This window comes from Micromys minutus (genome assembly GCF_963924665.1).
Source record: "Micromys minutus genome assembly, chromosome: X".
Lineage (NCBI taxonomy): Eukaryota > Metazoa > Chordata > Mammalia > Rodentia > Muridae > Micromys > Micromys minutus.
Window position 1 is genome coordinate 24,795,166 of NC_137970.1, and position 8,804 is coordinate 24,803,969.

Here is an 8,804-nt window from a genome sequence, read left to right on the forward strand (position 1 = left end):
AATTCAGCTGGTGACTACATAGAGCCTTGACTCCTATGTTCTTGCATCTTTGCTATAGTAAGTTGTTCTACATATTACCAGAGGAGAAATGTAGTCATCAACCCAGATATGAAATCTTTTGTATTCAATTCTGTCCTGCCTATAAAATATGCTAGCACAATGGTGGCCCAAAGTTTATATGAGTAAACAATTCATATCTGATTTGACCTGAGGCGCACTTCACTGGAGAAACCCCTGTCAGACACTGCCTCGATAACCAAGCATTTGAGGCTAAGCTAGCCCATGGACCTAGGCTAAAACCAAATAGTACTGTTTTACTAAAACAATAAACTGACTCCTAATGACTTTCTGGTTTGCTCAATGCTTTGCTTATCCAACATCAGAGAAGCTTCCTCCTGCAGTAGATTTGAACAAATACTAAGACCCACAGCCAGACAATGTGCAGAGAATAAGAGACCTTGGAATATCCAGTCTAAAAGGGAGAAAAATGCATTCTCAATAAGAAGAAAAAAGAAAATGTTAATAAATAAAATCGCCTTTAAAAGTAAAGAAAAAAAACCACTCACATTTCATAAAGGTTTATTTAGGAAAATGTTTGAGGATTTTATAACTTTTTCTAAGTTCAGAAAGCAAATCATAAACCTGTTAAAATGTGTCTTAAAATACAGTCCCCTGAAGTACTCAAACCCATTTACCTTCTATGAAATTTATCAAAAAGTTCTCTGTTGGTTATATTAGCTTGTTTTCATTTTTTGGAAACAAACAGAATGCAACCACATATTTATAACGGTAGAAAGGCTATTGAACAGTTTCTCAGTTCTCAGTTCTCTTGGCAATGACTCACAGCTGTGTTTCAGGGGACTGATGAATACCTGAGATTGCCTATAAAATCGGACCATGCACACTGTTAAGAAGAAAGGTCCTTAATCTTGCATTGGATTCTCAAAGATGCCTATGACTCAAAATTCAAAGAGCATAGCAACCACATTTAAAGACACTAAGGTAGATTAGCAAAGTATAAAGTTCACCTTTGTAACAAAGCGTTGGCACTATGAAACCATAATTGGTTTTTCTTCTGTTGGCTTGCCTTGTCAAACATCGATGTGCTGGGTTTTGTTTTATCATAGTTTATTTTGTCATGTCCTGTTGTTATCTCTTAGAAGCCTGTTATTTTTTTTTTTTTGTTTTTGTTTTTTGTTTTTTTTTTTCCTAATGAGTGGATCTGGGTAAGAGTGAGGTGGGGAGGAACTGGAAGGGAAACTGTAATCAGGATATGTTGTATGAGAAAAGAATCTGCTTTTAATAAAAGGGGAAATGTTATAAAGTTATGTTAGTCTGATAGTGGCAGAATTATGGCTACAAGAGCTGCATTTACATTACAAGTAACCATTCAATAAGATACAATGTTAGAACTGAAGCAAGTACTTTAAGATAATAGACTACAGGATTTTAATAATTTCTAAGTCTGTTTTTGGTTTGGGTGGAATTTTTAAAAAGATCATGCAAGGAAACAACCCAGGGAATAGCAGTCCTTGTGTGCTAAGGAATTGGATCTGATTTTTGGATTGGAAAATTAGCTAGACTGTAATGAAGTTTTCAGAAAACTGCATATGTGACATCTTAAATCTTTGTTGTGGCTAAGTTAAACACAAACTCTGTGAGTTCTAGTAGAAAATATCTGATGGAGATGTGAAGATAAAAATCAATCAGTAGCCTAGGCAACTCAAATGAGGAATTGTTCAATGCCCTGGTAATTTAGCTGAGAAATTGGAAAGACCAGGCCTTGAAATAGGGTTATTGTGGTCTTAGAGGAATGTATACCATTGACAAAAAACAAGTCTGAAATCAAGTTTCAACATGTTCAAGCTGACCCACCAAAAATTAAATTAGTCCATCTAATGTTCATTATAAGATAATCAGACCTAGACTTGCAGAAACAATGTTTCTGATGTTAAGTATACATTTAAATGCTATAATGTGAGAATAAGCAGAAAATTGTCAAATATAATCAGAAGAAAGTGCCAGTGTTCTAAAACAACTATTCAACATATAAATATTTAGAAAAAATGGGCACTGAAAAAATACAGTAAATATCAGAAGACAATGTGTGAACCATAACAATGAAATGTGTGGTCATGTAGGTCAGTTATGAAGTACCTAACATTCATAAGAGCCTAAGTTCACTGAAGAAGAATTCCTTTTTTAAAAATTGGATATTTTTTTTACTTACATTTCAAATGTTATCCCTTTTCCCCTGTTTCTCTTTTGCTTCTATAAGAGTGCTTCCCTACCCACCCTTCCACCTTAACTTAACCCTGTAATTCCCTAGGCTGGGGCATCAAACCTTCAGAGGACGAAGGACTCTCCTTGATGCCAGTGCCATTCTCTGCTACATATGCAGCTGAAGCCATGGGTTTCTCCATTTATACTCGTTAGTTGGTAGTTTAGTCCCTGGGAGCTCTGGGATGTCTGGTTGGTTGATATTGTTGTTCTTCCTATGAGGTTGCAAATCCCTTCAGCTCCTTCAGTCCTTTCTCTAATTTCTCCATTGGGGACCCAGTTCTCAGTCCAGTGGTTGATTGAGAGCATCACCTCTGTATTTGTCAGGCTCTGGCAGAGCCTCTGAGGAGACAGCCATATCAGGTTCCTGTCAGCAAGCACTTCTTGGCATCAACAATATTGTCTGGATTTGGTGACTGTATATGAGATGGATCCCCAGGGGGGGCAGTCTCTGAATGACCTTTTCTTTAGTCTCTGTTCCATATTTTGTCTCTGTATTTCCTTGTGTGAATATTTGGTTCCCCCTGGTAAGAAGGACTGAAGTATTCACTCTTTGGTCTTCCATCTTCTTGAGCTTTCTGTGGTCTGGATTAAAATAGATAACATCTTTTTAAAAACTAAAATATAATAAAATAAAATTATGTCATTTTCCTCTATTCCCTTTTCTTCCTCCAACTCCAACTTTTCCCATGTTCCATCTCAAATTCTTCTCCTCCTTTTCTTTACTTATTATTATTATTATTATTATTATTATTATTATTATTATTATTAATTTATTTGAATCAGGGTCTTACTATGTAACTCTAGTTGTCTCTGAACTCACTCTGTAGATCAGGCTGGACTGCCTCCCAAATTCTGGAATTAAAGGCCTGTGCCACCACACCCAGCTCTTCAGTTGTTATTGTCACATATATACTTACATACATAACCATATAACTACAACCTGCTAAGTTAGCTCAGCATTGCTTTCACATACTTGAATTCATGAATGACTATTTGGTACTGGATAACTAATTAGAAGCTCTTCTTCTCTGCAGTCATTGTTTATTGGTTTTTTTTTTTTTTGTCTATTATTCGGGCTCCATGGAATTTCTCCCTTCCACGATGTTATATCAATTAGTGTTTGCCTTGTTCAGGTATTATTTAGGCATCTGTGTTAATGAAACTTTATTGATATAGCTTGAAGAAACACTGCTCAGTCCTTCTCTCTAATTCCTTCTGGCTTGTTCAAAACATTCTCCAAACTAGTCTCCAATGTCTCTTTATTTATTTGGCTACATTCTCCTCTAGAGGCTGAGTACCAAGTTCTAGCTATCAGAGTGTTGAAGTCCAGCAATCATCGCCCCTTTTGGCTCACCCAATCAACATATCCAATTAAAATTAAACACCTCATCTTAACACAGCTATTTCCCTTCACCTTTATGAACCGCATGTGCCTATGGGCCATGTCTGTCTCCTCTCTATCCAGAGGTATCACTTTGTCCTCTGGGAAAAATGCCTCTTCTTTCTCTCCCTTGTTCACTTCCCCTTCTTCCCCATCTTCCATCTTCTTTGTCCCTTATCCATGGTCTCCGTCCCCTCGGGCAAATAAACTCATTTGTGCTGAGAATTTGGTCTTGGGAGTCATGAGCTGATGCTTTGCTTTTCCTTTCATAGCTTCCCTATCATTTCAAGGAGATACAATCTTACCCCAAAATTTTGGTCCTTTGACTTTATCGAGAGTTCTGTTCTTTCTTCTTTGATGTTCTCTGAGTCGTGTGCAGATGTTGTATTATAGATGCATACACTGGTTGGGTCCCTATGGTCAGTTGTTCTATGTATTTTGACCAATTTTGAGTTTCTGTAATGGTCTGCCTGTTGCAAAAAGAAACTTCTTTAATGAGGAGTAAAAGCTACATTTATCTGTGGGTTGAAGGATAGGTACTCAAAATGAAGGTAGAATTTATGTTGATTTTGTACAATGCTGATAGTGGGTTCTCCTCTAAGATCAAGACCAACTACCCCTGGGGCGTTGATTAAGTTTCTAGTACTATACATGATTTCTCTTTTGTTGGATGGAACTTATGTCTAAGTAGGCAGCTGTTGATTATCATTAAGGTCTGAGTGTCATTATTGTACCTATAGAGGTATCCTCATATGCTGTTCATTATTATGCTTTATAAGATTTACAGCTGGGTACAACTATTGATTGCTTCTCTGCCTTGGCAGCTTGCATAGCACATTCTGGTACTGTAAAAGTCAGTCTTCAGGGAAGATGCTTTCAGCTCTGATACAAATTGAATCTTCTGAAAAAAGACATCATAGAGTTTATGATGTCTTTAACAATAGTGATATACCTCATGGACTTAGCACTCATGGGAGGCAACCAATGACAATAGCAATGTCCTGTATTGTTTGGGAGTCTCTTGGGCTACCCTGACCATCATATCGAATTTCTTATGCCCAGTACTGAAATTTTTAATAATCTATGACTTGGTGTGGCACAATTTTATTTAATTTCTAAATCTATCTTTATATGTACATCTTTTATATCCTTATCTATATCCATGTTCATGTCCATACCCATCCCTATACCTATATCTATATCACGACATAGAGATACAAATACACCTACATGTATAATTCTATGTAGATATAAGTAATATGATTATGGGTTTGCAAAGTTTCTTACTATAGTTCCTCTCTCCTTTACCTTCTCTGTCTGTACCAATCTCCCTTTTTCTTCCCCAAATTTAAGTTATTTTTTGTTTCCCCATTTTTCTTCATACTATTTGGACACAGATAAGATGTATAATCTGAAATGAAAGATTTGTTAGAAGACTATATCCTGAAAAATATTTGCTGTACCTTAAGCAGGTTAATAAACATTAGCAAATCTGAAACACCAGGATAAAAATCCCATGACCTCAAAAGTAAACTGTTTGTTGGTAAGTAAGGATAATATAAAAAAGTAGTTATAGACTTTTAATAAGAAAGAGAATGACAAGGAATGGCCAAAAATTTGGAGAAAAATGTAACCTGTAATTTTCAGATTTATTGAAAAAGATGAACAAATCAATAACATAAAATTACTCAAGTAAGGGAAACAGAAAAAAAAAAAAAACACACCAGGAAAATTTCATTCAAATTCCTTTCATTTCTATTTATCATTTAGAGACAACATTTCAATAAGTAACCCTGGTTCTCCTGGAACTTTTTATGTAGATCAAGTGGTACTCAAACTCACAGAGAGATCTATTTGCTACTCCCTTCCCTGTGCTGGGACTGAGGGCACACAGTACCCCATGTGACCTCCCCCACTTCGATAACGAATCTTACTTGGCAACTCAGGCTGGTCTGAAACTTATGCAACCAGAGTTGGCTTCAAATGTATAGTATACCTCTTGCCAGTCTCAAGTGTATTGTAGGCATGACTTGCCACTTCTGGCTTGCAGTTAAATTTCTGAGAACCAAATGTAAAACATTTTTAAAAGCCAGTGTATTATATACATATAAACAATAATAAAAGAAAAACTGATAATTTTATCAGAAATAACATTATCCACACAGAAGGTGGTGGTATAAAGTGTCCAAATTCTCTATCCTAGATAGTTTTATGTCAATTTAACATATACTAAAATCATCTGGAAGGAGGACATTTCAATTAAGAAAATGCCTCTATTAAACAGATCTGTAGGCAAGCCTCTAGGGCATTTTCTTAACTAGTGATTAATGGATAGGGCCCAGACTACTGCAGATGGGACCATCTTTGTGGTGGTGGTCCTGGTTTTTATAAGAAAGCAGAATGAGCAAACCATAAGGAACAAGCCAGTAAGCAGCATCCACCCTATTTGAGTTTCTGTCCTGACTTCCTTCAACGATGAAGTAATAATACAAACAAACCCTTCCTTATATATGGGTCCACATCCAGGTCCTCCGCATATATGTTATTGCTGATAGCTTAGTCTTTTTATGGGACTATTCAAAGTGGGAACAGGTATGCCTTTCACTCTTCCGCATGCTCCTTGGAACTCTTCCCTCCTATTATGTTACCTTGTCCAACTTTCGTACTAAGGCCTTTTTTTTTTTTTTTTTTTTTTTTTTTTTTGCCTTGTCTTATTGTATCTTGTTCTGTAATGTTTGGATGTTGTCTTCCGGAAATTTGTTTTTTTCTAAAGGGAAATGGAGTGGGAGTGGATCTGAGAGACAGGGGAGGGAAAGGTGTGATGTGAGAAATGGAGGGAAGGGAAACTGTAGTCGGGATGTATTGTATGAGAAAATAATCTATTGGAAATAATAGCATTAAAAACCCCTTTCCCCCCCAAGTTTATTTGATCATGATGTTTCCTCACAGCAAAAACACCCTCCAATAAAACAAAAAGCAAAAGTAATTCCCCCAAACAAAAATGCAGAATATTGAGCCTTTTCTCATTATTGTTTTGTTGAGACAGTGTTTTACTAAATAGTTTTTAACTGTGAACTCATTATATAGACCAGGATGTCCTTGGACTCACTAAGATCTGCCTGCTGCTGCTTCCCTACTGCATGGATTAAAGGCATGAACCACCATACTTGGTGAAGACTCTTTATTTAAAAAAGTAGCAGATAATGTTATTTCAAATAAAGAAAAGCTAAGAATTTAATATATTTCATAATAATGACCTATATTATACATCTTACATGCCAAAACAGTTTTAGATGAAAACTTGAATCTCCATAAAGCAATGAAGAGGATCTAGAATAGTAAAAATAATCTTTCAACAGATGAACAAATTAAAGGATTCATAATCCTTAATTTTAAGAACTACAATGAGACTAGAGAAATTAATTAAGCAAGTGTGGTATTGTTGTGAAATCACATAAATCAAGACATTATAATAAAGCAAGTTCATAAACAGACCTACATATTTAAACAACAAAACAAAATGCTATTTGAAAGGGACATAGAGAGTCTTTCAAACATAAATCAAAATGATTATTGACATGGAAATAAACAAGATTTATTTCCTGGTGTACATTTGAATTTTAGCCTATCCAATATTGCATAGTGAGGCCTTATCTTTACCCAAATGAATAAATGAACTAAATAAATAATGGAAAAAACTTTTTTGAAAATTTACTGATGTAGTTTTTGTTTATTTTGCTTGAAGATCTTCTCTCTCTCTCTCTGTCTCTCTCTCTGTCTCTCTCTCTCTCTCTCTCTCTCTCTCTCTCACTCTCTCACACACACACACACACACACACAAACACACACAGATAACTCAAAGTAGGTCAGAGTTAAAAGTAAAATTTCTATAATGGTGTTCTTTGCTGTACAGGGGTCTTTTAGCTTTATAAAATTCTATTTGCCAGTTTTTGGTCTTAATGTCTGTGCTACTGGGTTCACGTTCAGAAAGTCCTTTCCTTGTTCCATAAGTTAAAGTCAATTCTGGACTTTCTCCTCTACCAGAATCGGGTATTATGTCTTATATTGAAGGAGTTGAGTTTTGGGCAAGATGAGAGATAATCATTGATATATGTCATTCTGTTGGACTAGCATAATTTGTTGAAGAAGCTGTCTCTTCTTTAGAGTATGTTTTTTTGGCCTTTGTTAAAATGCAGTTGGCTGTAGAAACACAGTTTTTTATCTAGGATTTGAGTTCTCTTTTACTGAGAAATGAATCTGCCTTTATCGACCATATAATCCAGCCATACTATTTCTGGGCATATTCGCAGAGGTTTCTATGCCCTGCTACAGAGATACATTTTCATCCATGTTATTTGTTTCTTTATTCATAACATCAAGGGAATGGAAGCAGTCTAGATGTCCATCAGTTGATGAATGGCTAATGAAATTGTTATAAATACATACAATGGACTATTATTAGGCTGTAAAGAAAACTAAAAAATACAATTTGCAAATAAATATATGGAACTGTAAATAATCAGTTTCAATGAAGTGGGGATGCTAGCCTTGAATATTCAGAAAATTAGTAAGGAATAGGGAAGAGGAATAGTATGTAGTTGGTATGAGGAGGAAAAGGTAATAATAAGAAAGGATGAGTTAAATGTGGCTGGTGATGGGAGGGTACAAAAGTGTTATGGGGAGTTCAACTAACATTAAAGACCTTTGAACATGTAAAATCCCTAAGGAAATCTATTATTGTAAAAGCTTACTAAAATATTTATATAGGTACATATATAAAAGAAATTTAAATGGAGTCATTCTACAGCAGGGGTACAATGCCTTTCCCAGGTTACATAGGCTATTGCATACATATCTCATTGCCAAGTATGGATTATTTCTCTTTAAATTGCTTGTCAGTAGTATCCTTAAACCTTACCAGCCATTGTCCTTGTTTTTGGTTATTCTCTAGAACTTGATGGGAAGACCGTAATGCTGAATAAACCACATAATGGAGTCATAGAACATGGGGAAATAAAGCTGGTACTGAACTAAAAACTTCTTCATACCTATTAGTTAACATTCATTTTGCTGGAAGGTGCTATGAATAAATGTGATAAAAAGAAAATTAATATTTTTGCACAGCTGTGAACTCTGTGAG